Source organism: Lissotriton helveticus, chromosome 9 (assembly GCF_964261635.1).
Source record: "Lissotriton helveticus chromosome 9, aLisHel1.1, whole genome shotgun sequence".
Classification (NCBI taxonomy): domain Eukaryota; kingdom Metazoa; phylum Chordata; class Amphibia; order Caudata; family Salamandridae; genus Lissotriton; species Lissotriton helveticus.
This window is the reverse complement of record NC_136070.1, coordinates 915605073-915618270: the sequence shown is the minus strand read 5'-3', so window position 1 is coordinate 915618270 and position 13198 is coordinate 915605073. Positions and strand designations below refer to the sequence as shown.

General features: G+C 47.9%; 1 protein-coding gene across 1 annotated transcript in view; it reads right to left on the bottom strand.

Moving 5' to 3' along the window:
• Window positions 1–13198, bottom strand: part of LOC144783054 (mitogen-activated protein kinase kinase kinase kinase 5-like) — an 834532-nt gene that overhangs the window by 61971 nt on the left and 759363 nt on the right. The gene's annotated exons all lie outside the window — the stretch shown is intronic.

The window sequence follows — 13198 nt, the reverse complement described above, 5'->3', positions numbered from 1 at the left end:
GCAGCCCTGGAATTCGAACTTAGCAGGTAGGCTGCACCTCCCAACGGGAGAAATCCCTTTGTAAATATTGAATGGCGGTAGGACAAGATAGATTACGTTTTTTATGTTTTTTTATTTTAGAAATAGCTTCCATGGACCAGACTTTGACAGCCCTGATGAGAGTCCTTTGATTCATCCAAGGGACTTGAAACGCGTCGGCATTATTCATTTCTGTTACATTCATTTGATTGTGATTAATACAGAACACCTTCAGATTTGCATATGAGCAGATATATGCTGTATTGGTTTGAGATACTTGATAATGTTTTTTTGTCTAAAAGTGTGGCAGGATCAAGACTGTACTATTAGATAACAGCGCTATCTTTTTCACTGTGTCCAAGAGCACTCTGGTATTGGAATTGTACATACATGTAATTATTAGTTATGTAGTCATGTCTTTTGTACTGTATTAATGTTGGTATTTTTGTGGAATATTTATGTATTGTAGAGTATATGGCAATTCGTGAAGTTGATAATGTTCTTTGTTGTGCCTAAAACTAGAACAACTGATCGACTTAAAAATTAAATGAATTCAAAAGACTTGAAAGTCTGGTTAAACTAATAAATTTTGGTTTACCCAATCCAGCATTCATTGGTTTATTCAAAATAGAGGCATAGGTAAAATCCCCATTTTTTCGCCATTCCAAAGTTAGCATTTACCGCGAGGTTATAATCCATTTAAGAGTATATGGTCTGGCTGCATCACAGAACAGCCTCAGAGAATAGGCTCCGAAATCTGCAGAGGGGCCCTGCTCATGCATGGGCACCCTCTCACACAAAACCAAGCACTCTGCCTTCAGGATTGATAAGGCCTACCATAGGAGTGACTTATAGGTTTATATGTGTCAGTGATTAAAGGTAGGTATAGGTAACCTATATCTTAGTAAGGGGTGCATGCACCACCTTACCCAGGCTGCAGTAGCAGACCTGTGGTGCCATTTTGGAAGGCTTCCCAGGGGTGGCATAATACATGATTCAGTCCCTGGTAGGCCTCTGGGGTACCTATGCCCTTAGTACCTAAGGTACCATATACTAGGGACTCACAAAGGTAACCTAGTAACCAATCTGGAGTGTACCTAAAGTACACACACTCATTTTAGGGAGGAAGCAGCTAGGATGTGGTCCTCGTTAGCAGGGCCCCAGCCAGACTAAAGTCGAGAAACTGTGAAACACCAGCAAAAAGTGGGGGTAACCATAGTAAGCAGAACCTACTCTCCTACAGTCCCCTCCTTCGAAGGGGCCTATGGTAAAATGATATTTTTCTCAGTTTCTTTCCCTTTGTCTCCATTTTATTGATTTCTCTATCAGAACATCTTTCTTGCTTAGTGCCTCGTCCTCTCACTCTGTATCTCTGTAACAAGTGTTGTTTTAGGGATTTTTGGGCACAGATCAAAACATATTTCAACTTTTTTTCTGTGAATGTATAAATATGATATTGATTGGCGTCATACAGGCTTGAATTATCAGAAAATAGGTAATACAATTCCAACTTATTCTGAACAGGGGCCCCAAAAATGCTTTTGATGACATTGCTTAAAAACGTGATTTATGCTTCTAAATGTGCTTTTCAGCTACTCCATGCTCCTACTGATGCTGCACCAAGTGTGATTTTGCACCAAACAGTGCTTTTGCCCCTAAAAGTGTTTTCAAGGCCCTCTTGATTTTGCATCAAATGTGATTTTGACCCTGAATGTGATTTGTGCTCCTACTTGTGTTTTTACACTCCTATTGATGTTGAGACAATGGGGATTTTGGGGCTTATTTACAAGCCTCTTGCGCTGCTGGCGTGTCATTTTTAAAATGGGAAAAAGTGACGCACTGCCAGCGCAAGGGGCTTGTAAAAACCCCTTTTGTATCTAATGTTTGCTCTTAAATGTTTTTCTTCCTAAATGCGATTTTTTGCACCTAAATGCAATTTTGCACCTAAATGTGTTACCCGAATCCTTCTTACTTTGCACAATGGGCAATTTTGTACAAAAATAATTGTGCTGTATATGTCTAAGTATTTACAACACTCCTGATGGTGTTACACCTAGTGTTATTTTGCACCTTAATGCACTGTCAGTCAAATACGAGGTCATACCAGTGCACATCTTTCACACCTTCGACATCTTACTGCTGCATTTCTCAATCTACTTTGTGATTCCCGGCAGCTCCATATTGCTTCTGTTTTATAATAAATCTGTGTTTCATGGTCAATAGCCCTTGCAATATTCTCTTGATCTTATTACAGCAACCACATTTAAAATGCGGAGCACTTCACAGCGGATCAGACTTCACGATGCAAGTAACACTACTGCAGTGATCCCTTTCCTCCTGGTCTATTAAAAACTACCCTAAAATAACAAACACTTAAACACGGACAGACCGGTTGGGAAATAATCATTGGTAAATACCAAAGTCTCCGACTGGGCCCCACTAAAACTGGCTTCCTCTTTTTCTCTACGGACACCCTACTGGAGTTTTTTTTTGCTTCTTGTATTTGTTCGGAAAAATTCTCCATCGCATTGAACACAAAAAACCTTAAGGGGAAGCTGTGTTAGGTTTTCATGACCAGAAAATTGATCTAAACATCACCCTATGTGAAACTGGAAAGGTCAGGATCCAAATCTTGAACACTCTCTGTATCTTCACAACATTGTTAATACCTCGTAGACCCTTACAACTTCTACGGTTGCTAGGTATTCTGGCAATGATGCCTACAATCTCTGTTCTGACACCACCAGTTCACCCTCCTTCCCTTCCCACATCACCTCATTATCACCCCATGCCCTCAGGGAATAAAACCAGACAGCATAATGACAGCATAAATCAAGATAGTTCGGATCAGAATTTTAAACACAACTACCGCTACAGTCACAGATCGAAACACTGCCACGGATCAAAGCCCTAGCCCTGTTAGTAACTACCACCAGCCATCAACAAACCTCCCTCTGACAACAATCCTCCTTGTCCAGCCCAGATACACCAAAACAACCACACACAAACTAACTGTCAGCGGAAGGACCTGACTGTAGTGTCCTGCCAGGATACAGTCTAGTTGTTTCTAAGTGTAACCCTACTCTGAACACCCACCCACCACAGACGTCACTGGGTCAGGTGACGCTGTTAATAAAAGACCCCGAGCGCACGTGCTCGTGGCCAGAATTACCATCCCCTAACTAGTGTCCTGTGTCATCCTTTACTCCACCATGAGGGCCTAGGGCCCCATCATTACAATGGCGACGAGGGCGGACGCTTGCCACGCGTGCCGCAGCAGAGAAAACCCCGAAAAGAAGGAGGGAACTGCCCATGCGAAGGGCACCCTCCCGGGGAAGCGGCGCCGGCCGCCGAGAGGCCTGCAGGGCTTGAGCTGAGCCCCGGGCCTGCCTGCAGACAAGAAGGTGACCGGGAGCCTACCCCACACCTTCTGAGCCAAGCATGCACGGCCCCTGCATGGGGTTAAGAGGAGCGACCGACCGGAGCCCACCCGCGTCAGCCGCGATTGAGCCCCCCCATGCCTGGGGTGAAGAGCGAGCCGTGCAGAGCCCACCTGCATCTGCCGCCACCGAGCCGAAACTGGATGCCTCACAGACGCGGCAACCACGGTGAGACCTCCGCGGAGCCCACCCGCGTGGAAGGTGAAGGCCCGTCGGCCGAAAGTGAGCCTACAGTAAAGCACAGAAAGCGGAGCCCACCCGCTATAAACTGTACACTGTGCCCCTAGTATAGCGAGGCCAGCGGAGCCCACCCGCGGCCTGCCTGTGGTGCCTCCTGTCACCCGCTGCGAGGGTGAATGAACATTAGAGGGAAGCCAAGCGGAACCCAATCGCGAAAAGGAGGACTTCTGCCCCGTCAAGGAGCGAAGCGCCCGCAGTGGGTGAAGTGCTAAAGGGCGGACACTGAGCAAGAAGCGGAGCCCACCCGGCAAGCGCTAGCTTCTCCACACCGAGCGCCGCGTGTGATGTGAAGGCGGCGGGGTGGGGAAGCGAGAAGAACAGCGCCCGGCCCGCAGCCGGTACGAGTAGCGCAAGCCCCCCCTCTGTGCAGCCTAACCAGCAGGCCCATCAGAGCTCACCCCGCAGCGCTAGTAAGGTGGGGCAACTTGGAGGGGCAGTGACCCCAGTGACAGCGCTTGAACGAGAGCGGCAGGCGCAGCCGTGACACTGCAAACTGCAAAGCTGACACCCCTCCCCCGCCGGGCCGCGTGTGGAGTGCGAAGCTGCGGTGGGGAGGTAAGAGACAAGAGGCAGTAGAAGGCCGTCCAGAGCGGCCGGTATAAACTGAGGCCAAGCACCCCACCCCCGTCCTGGCAGCAAGGATGCAGAGGATCGAGGCAGGAGGCATGAGTGGCTGCAGGTAGCTCCCAGCGCAAAAGAAAGGAGCACCGCCGAGCAGCATGGGCCCTGTCCCCCCCCTCCACCAACACCGAACACTGAGCACTGCACGTGCCTCGAGCCCCTGCACCTCCTGAGGTCAGGAAACAAAGTCTGACTCAACACGGGAGAAAAGTCCGGGTGCAGAAAAGGAAGCGACTCACCAAAACCCCAAGAAACCCTCCGATGGTGATTCACCTACGCCGTGTGTCCTGTGATCTGCCGCCCCGGCAAGCAAGCTCCTCACCAGCAAAGTGCAAACAGCAACTCCAGATCTGATCAGTCGAGGCCTCGTTCTCAGCAGAAAGCAGGAAGCATCCAGACCACAGCAAACCCGGGCCCACGACGAAATCAAAGATAACTCTGCCTGCACTACACCGCCATCTAGTGGCCAAACTGCATCACTGCACCCACTGCAAGGAATAAGGAACCAAACAAGCCCGCGACAAGGCAAAGACACAGAGGCAGCACAGGGCTGGGTTTCCAGCTGCAGGTAGCTGAAGGACAGTGCAAGTACACGCCAGAAGAATAGGACTGCGCCACAAGGAAGGGACTCCTGTATACAAGCAAGCACGACGCAAGGGCGCCCAGAGGAATTCAAGAAACGCGCCAGGAGACAGCGCAGGAACGCGCCAGCAACACAGGAACACACCACGAGGCGCAGGAACGTGCCAGAAGCACGGAACTGTACCACAAAGTGCAAGAACGCGACAGGAGTGCAAGAACTCCACACCCGCACGACAGGACCACGCAGCACTGCGCCGGAACGTGCCAGGAGCGCCAGGAATCAAGAGCGCCAGAGTGACGCTGCACAGCGACACGCCAACGCCACGGGACAGCGCACAAAGGTCCCCAAGAGAGACAGCGACGTCTCGCAGCAACCAGAGCGCCATCGTCAGCACGCATGGCGGCATGCACCAGGAGCGGTGACGCAACCCTCCTCCGCGCAGACAAAGCGCGCCAACGCCAAAACACCGTGACGGTGAATAATGACCACGAAGAAGATAGCACAGCATGACGACTCATGCCGCAGATGAAACCCGACTACCCAGTCTGGTCGCCAAGGAAAGGAAAAAAGCAACAGAGAAGATCACGACAATCAGTCCAGTCAAAGAAGAGAAGAACACCATGCCGGAGAGCTATGCCCAGACCAGAGAGAAACAGGTGGAGTGCACGCTGCCTGGGGAAGACTGGTCGGGAAGGCCAACGACAGCAAGAGGACCAGACCACGTCGCAAGAAGGAACATGGAAAGGAAGGGCACGACGCTATAAAGAAAAGGAAGGAGGAACAGTAGAGCCAAAGGAACCCGACGAGACAGGAGAGTCACGATGGAATTGACCAAGGAAGGGTATCCTGATTGAAGGCAACAGAAGTTATCAAGTAATAGGAAGATACGACGACAGGTCTAGTCAACAAGCCAGGGGAAGACAGTGTCCTACCACATGGACAAGACCAAGGGGACGACATGTAGAGGGCCCGCTACATGGAGAAGCCTGGTTAGCATGAGCAAGCAAGAAAGAAGACCTGACCACGTCGAGGGAGAGAACGAAGAGGAAGAATGGAGTAACACAACATCACTCCACAGAGGAAGAGAGAGAACCACAGTCAGCACACAGGAACATCGGTGCTGTCCAAGGAGCATCGCAACAGTCAGCACACAGGAACATCGGTGCTGTCCAAGGAACATCGCAACATCCGTGTGGATCCCAGTAATCCCTACAACCTGCATTCGAGGAGACCAACCACTGAAGAACCATATGGGTGCCCCGTGGACCTGAAGCTTGCCGAAGCAGAGCATACCCGAGCACTAGACAATCCACCCTTGTGGACTACGCAAGACTCGACTGTGGCCATGTCCGAAGTTCCGCAGCGACCCGCACAGCCCACACGATCAGGTGGCAGTCCAGGGGACAAGGGCCTCGGCCGCATGTCCTGTGAGAGAGGAATCCGGATGGGAGAGGTGCAGCAGCGGCAGCTTCACGACAGGCTACAGGAAGCACGAAGGCCCCAGGTGAACACCTGGCACCGAGAAACGGTCTGGTGAAGACAATGAACCCATGTCCTAACGGCAAGACCATCCTGGCGGATGACATCAACAACCCCGAGGACATCATGAGAGACTTGGCGGTGAGTCCGTTGGCAGTTCCTCAGCGACGCTTTTGCGCGACTCATGAGAAGCCCCACACGGTCCACCCGGTCCCATCGTGTCCGGCAAGAGGGTCCTCCCAGCGTCTCTAGTGAGAGAAGAGTCCAAGCAGGAGAGGCCAATCTTCGAGGCTCCAGTGAGAGAGGAGTCAGGCAAGAAAGGCAAGTCGGAAGGCACTCGACCGGCAGGAGGTGTGGAAGCATCAAGATCAGCAAATCCAAGGAAAGACCTCTCGTGCCATAGTTGTCTCCATCAACCAACAAGCGTTGTCATCCACTGGACTAGGAAGACCTGCGAGACCCCTCAAGGGTCACACCCATTCTGCTCCCGATGCTCCAAGTGAAGAACACTGTATATAAGCGTCAACACAGCAAGACGAGGATGATCTGAAGTACACCGCTGAGGTGAAGCTCATCTGATTGACTTTGTAGTCCAGAACTTTTGACATCTCCCAGCCGTCCGCCTGAAGAGAATCCGTTGGGGGCTGTAAATTTCTGGTATTCTGTTTTTCTTGCAGGTTGGACATTCGCTTTTACTTTCATTAAATTTTGGGAGGGATGTAGTGTCCTGCCAGGACACAGTCTAGTTGGTTCTAAGTGTAACCCTACACTGAACACCCACCCACCACAGACGTCACGGGGTCAGGTGACGCTGTTAATAAAAGACCCCGAGCGCACGTGCTCGTGGCCAGAATTACCATCCCCTAACTAGTGTCCTGTGTCATCCTTTACTCCACCATGAGGGCCTAGGGCCCCATCATTACACTGACCACCCACAGGCATGACTCACGTGGGAGGCATGATTACTCGCTTTGCATTTAATTGCAGGCACTTACTACTGATCAAAGCACAAATCTCGTACTGCTCCCAAAAATGAACAACTTACATCAAGGTGATGCAATATCACCTACAAGAGATGATGTAAAGTCTGCAAACTACCCTCACCACTTCTCTCCTACAGCATTCTCCTCCCAGGGACTGCTCTTCTAACAACCCTGCTTCACTGAACACATTCAACACACCACCTCCTCACAAGCCCAACATGCACACCAATCCCAAAGCTTCAGACCATTCCTCCACGTATGTTACCCCTAAAAAACCCAACACTCCTGATTACTCTGTGATCACAAAACCTTTAACCCAACATCTTACCCCAATCTCCAGAGCCAGGCGTCCTGTGATTTGTCTTTATTTCCCAAACTTGTAGGGCTGCTGTTTTTAATCCCTAAGCCAGTTCCATCAGTAGTGGCTAGTGTTGTGGAAGAGCGGCGGGAAAGGGGTTAGGGGACACAAATAATATATATATATATATATTTTTAAACGTACCTGCAGCCGGCTGTGTCACGCTCTTCTGCTCCGCTGCGGATTTTATATAGCGCAAACTCGACCAGAAGGTATTGGACCGCTTTACATGAGCACCGGTTACTTAACACATTCAGGCACGGGGAGATTAAGTAAATTGGCCAGAATCGCAGGATGTGGACGTGACCCCAAGGCTCGAACGCTGGTTTCCAGCACCAAAGTCGGCAATCTAGCCGACGGACCACATCCTTGGCCTGAGCGCTCTGAATTTGTGCTACCAGTGAGACTGGGATCCTGTGCCTGCTGTCTCCAACCTGGCAATGCAGCTCGGGTTGGAGACAGCTTCAGTGGCAATGATGGTTTGGCCGGCCTGAGAGAGCAGGCCGAACCGTCTTGCGCACTGACAACTGTGCCCACCACGCCTCCTGTAGCCAGTCATTCCCATGGCCTCCGCAAGAATCACAGCAGGCGTGGGGAATAAATAATAGGGTGCAGACATAGGAAGCACAGAAAGAGGCAAGCTGCACAGAGAAAGAATCGAGTTAACAAACAGTGAACTTAGGTGGAATAGACCATTAACAGGGGGGCACTACAAAGCGTGATCAAGTAAATCAACATCGAAAGAGAGAGCATGCCGAAATCCTTCGGTAACCATCTGTTGAACTATAAACCTGACACACGGAATGCACCACTCGCAAAAACCAATGAAAGACAACGCCAGTCCCTTTACAAAAGAATCCCCCTACTTTGAGGAGAGGACTTGGCGTTACGTACAATGCTGCCTACTTTTGAACTGGCGAGACGAGTTTGAGTCTCGGCGTCGGCTCAACATCTTGGGGCATATTACCAACAATTAGCGATATTTATCGCTAACGATGCTTAGCTAAGCATCGCCGGAAATTATCGCAGAGATAACTTGCTATTAGCAAGGTTTATCTCAGAAGTGATAAAAATCCTCGCGCTAACTGCCAAATGAGAGATTATCACTGGAAAACCAACGATAATCTCTCAAAGTTTGGCGTTAGCTTGATGATAGGGGCTCACAAACTTAGCCATGATATCCACCTTCCATAGGATATCATGGCTAAGTCAGGAAAATACTAGGGGTATATTATCAAGGGTTTTTATCTCCGCTTTTTTGGCTTTAAAAGCCAAGAAAGCGGAGATAAAATTATCTCCCTATTACCAAGCTGTCGCTAACACCAGTTAGCGACAGCTAATAGGAGATAGCGACCATCTTGGGCCCCACTTTGCATGTCAGTGATATTTATCACTAATGATATGCAAAGTGGGCGTGCCAAGATGTTAGCAACTGGAAACAGTCGCTAACATCGCTATCTCCTATTACCAACTTTTGGAGATATTTGCGCTAAGGGCGAATATCTCCAAAAGCTAACACCTGCCCTGAGCAGTTCTTAGCCATGTTATCCAATGGGAGGTGGATAACATGGCTAAGAGCATTTGCTCGATAATGCATGAATATCGCTGACTTTTCAGCGATATTCATGCATTGCGGGCGTTTTTTATCGCATTTGCGATAAACCTTGCTAATAGCAAGGTTTATCTGCGATAAAAATCGCCGATGTGCGGCGATAATTTTTGTCTCTAAACAAGTTAGAGACAAAAATTATCGCTAGTTGTTGATAATATACCCCCAGGTGTAAAAAAAGCAGTGCTAACCACGGTTAGCGCTACTTTTTTTTTATCACTAACAGGGTTAGCGAAATCCTTGATAATAGGAGAAATGTCGCTTTAGAACATTTCTCCTATTATTTTTCTCTGGAACGCCCCCTTTGCATCTCATTAGAGATGCAAGGGGAAGCGTAGAGAAAAAGGGTGCTAACATGCGAATTTGCGTGTTAGCACCCTGTTGCTGATAGGGAGATAATTTTATCTCCGCTTTCTTGGCTTTTAAAGCCAAAAAAGCGGAGATAAATCCCTTGATAATATGCCCCCTCGTGATTTGGTGCAAACTGCAAATCACTAGGGGGAATATTATCAAGAAACTGTGGGGCATATTATCAAGGACGGGTGATACATTATCGCCGCTTTTATCGGCAGGAAACTGCCGATAAAACGGCGATAACGGGCTTGATAATATGCTCTATAGAATTCCTATCAAAGCCCATGTTAGATGTGAAGACATCTAACATGGGCTTCGATAGGAATTCTATAGAGCATATTATCAAGCCCATTTTCGACGTTTTATCGGCAGTTTCCTGCCGATAAAAGCGGCGATAATGTATCGCCCGTCCTTGAAAATATACCCTTTGTTCAAATTATCGCCGCTTTAGTGGCAGAAAACTGCCATTAAAACGGCGATAATGGGCTTGATAATATGCCCTAGCGAATTCCCATAGAAGCCCAGGTTCTGGTGTGAACATGGGCTTCTATGGGAATTCTCAAGGGCATATTATCAAGCCCATTATCGCCGCTTTAGCGGCAGTTTCCTGCCGCTAAAGCAGCAATAATTTTAACGCCCTTCTTGATAATATGCCTCTTAATTTCCCAATGCCTAAAACAAGATCCTGACTTTGAGTAACGTAACGGGTGCTCCTGTAAAGCGCTAAGCCCATGGGCCCAATTCGTGCTATATAAAACTACCAAAAAATATACTGGCGGAGTCTCTCTGAAGGTGACCCTCGACAACTAATCTTTCAAGGTTTCTACAGACTGGACGTTGCTGCCACCTAACGGGTAAGAAAGGAATTTATACTGAAAATGTCGTGCGGTGTCCCTTCAGTGTCAAGGACGCCTGCTCACAGATGGTATGCCGAGTGTTAGGAAACTTGTTCTAACACTGCTTATGCTGTACCTGATATGCATGTATGAGGAACTACTGTACATATGCGTCATGTCCTGAGTCTGCCGGTACTAGAGATGTTTCAATTACAACTGCGTGTGCTGTAAGTGACTGTTTGGGAAGTAAACAGAAAGGTGGAACTGACGTCGATGCACCTGAGCTGTATGTTTTAATTGGAAGCTTGCATTTCAGCTGCCCATGTTGTACACGTGTTGTATCTGATGGAAGCTTGCTTTGGTATTATTTGTTCTGAACGGATATGAGAGTTAGATCTTGTACCACCCACGCTGTATCTGTTATAAAAGTGTGATACAAAAGAGCACTGCTTGCATCACAGATACCACACCTGAATATCAAGGAACCAATGCAGCCTCTGTTCAGTGGATCAATGAGTAAACCTACAGTGCTATAATATTACTTTTTGTGTATGAAGGAAGCTTCCTTTGCCTCTGCAAGAGATTTGGTGGTTCTTTATTCAAGGAAGCTAGCATAGCGGCTGTGGTGTCCTGCAAGTATATGTCATATATGTGAGGAATGCTTGTATTACTACCTCTCGTATTATCATCTGTTGTGTGTTTGAGGGAAGATGACATTGCTATTGCCTGTGCAGTGCCTCTTCTATGTGAAGGAAGCTTGCAGTGTGGCTGTGTTGTCTTGCAAGTATATGTTATATATGTGAGGAATGCTTGTATTACCACCACTCATATTATCATTTGTTGTGTGTTTGAGGGAAGATGACATTGCTATGGCCTGTGCAGTGCCTCTTCTATATGAAGGAAGCTTGCAGTGCGGCTGCCAATGCAAGCCCATGTTTTTTGCGCAAGAAAAGCTTGAAACTCAATCTCCCATGATATATTGTGTTGGAGCGGGTGCTATATATGTTTTTTTGTGAGGGAAGCTGCTAGGAATGTGAGTGAAGCTGGAATGCAGTGGAAGAGAGTGGACTCAGACCAGAATTGCCACTTTTCATCACAAACATAACCTTCTAGAGTGAATGACTTTCAGAGCTTTAAGTGGGATGGAAAAAGTGTGGGGGAGTCTCTAAAAGGCGCGTGGCTTATGCAGTTATAGCCGTGGCTTAAACACATAGGCCCATTTTTATCAAGGTTTTGTATCATACTTGCGCCTCGCAAGGGGCCGCAAAGGCGATGCAAAACCTAGATTTATCAAGCCATGCAAGCCCACCTTGCGTGGCCCTGCATGGCTTGAAAAATCCAGAGTAACGCAAATCAGTACAAATCGTTGCCTTGCGTGAGTCTGCAGCAGGGAGACATTTCATGGGTGGAGCGTGGGTGTTCCCTTGCTTCCGCCCATGGATTTTGGTGCATTCCCAGTTTCACCATTAGTGGTAGACCTGGGGATGACTCAAAATGCTCTGCTCCTCCCCAGGTGAGGCATAATGAGGAAAAATATCTTTATTTCTTCTTGTTGTTTCCTCCTTCTTCATGTGCTGCATACTGCAGCACACATAGAGCGAGGAAAATGGCGCTCTGGATTGTTTTGTACAGGATGGTGTTCCTTCCTTTACAAAAACAATCCTGCCTACAGCACAGGCACCCTTGCAACATGACACAATGAAGCCTGCATTGACATTAGGCTGTCAAAAGTGCGCCAGCGCTAGGAAAGGACATGAATGTGCCATATAAAGGTAAATATGGCACATTCTTGCCCTTTCCCTTTCACGTTGCTGCATGAAAGAATGATAATGCTGCCCACTACTCTAAATTTCTGTGATTACCACAGTGTGTAAACCAACTGGTATTTTGGTGTCTCTCTGAGATTTCTTTTATTGTATCAAGATATATAATACAACAACTAATGTACACCTAACACCATCCAGGGCTATTGGCATTGTCAGTTGTTGTCTGTGTGCACTCTAGAGAGAAGTTAAGTTGTGGATAACCGTGTATTCTGAACACTATACAAGAGTAGTATGCTGCATGAAAAAAATACAAAAACACAACATCCTGGGAATAACTAACATTATAATGTAGTTCAACATTCAGTAAAACATGTGAAATATAAACAGGACTTGAGCCCGATTTGGATCTTGGCAGTACTACCGTCGTCCCGCCGCTACATTGGTTCCAAATACTCGGTCGAGCTGACAGCAGTCTGTCCACTGTATTTAGATGTTGTGGCAATAGACAGGTTCATGCTGCAGCAGCAGTCTTCTCTGCTGGCTAACAGTACTCCATCGCCATTAGGCTGACAGGCTTGCACCAAGCCGATTTGGATGCTCCTGTTGTACTGGGATGTCCTGGCAGCAGAGTCCTGATGGAGTGAGGTCATGGTGGTGTGGAGACAGGTAAGTACTAGTCATCATTATATCATTCCGCATATATGTTGTGATTTTGTCAATATGTATATGTAGGTAATGTGGAATGCCCATTTTATTTTACATGTGACATTGCACACCAACAACATACACGCACTGTTGAATGTACACCCACAAATTCTGGCGACATCGGAGTGGCTTAGCATTGTGATGAAGTAGTAGCAGGACAGGGAGGACCTGGACGATGGGGTACAAGATGGAAATAGAAGTGGGAA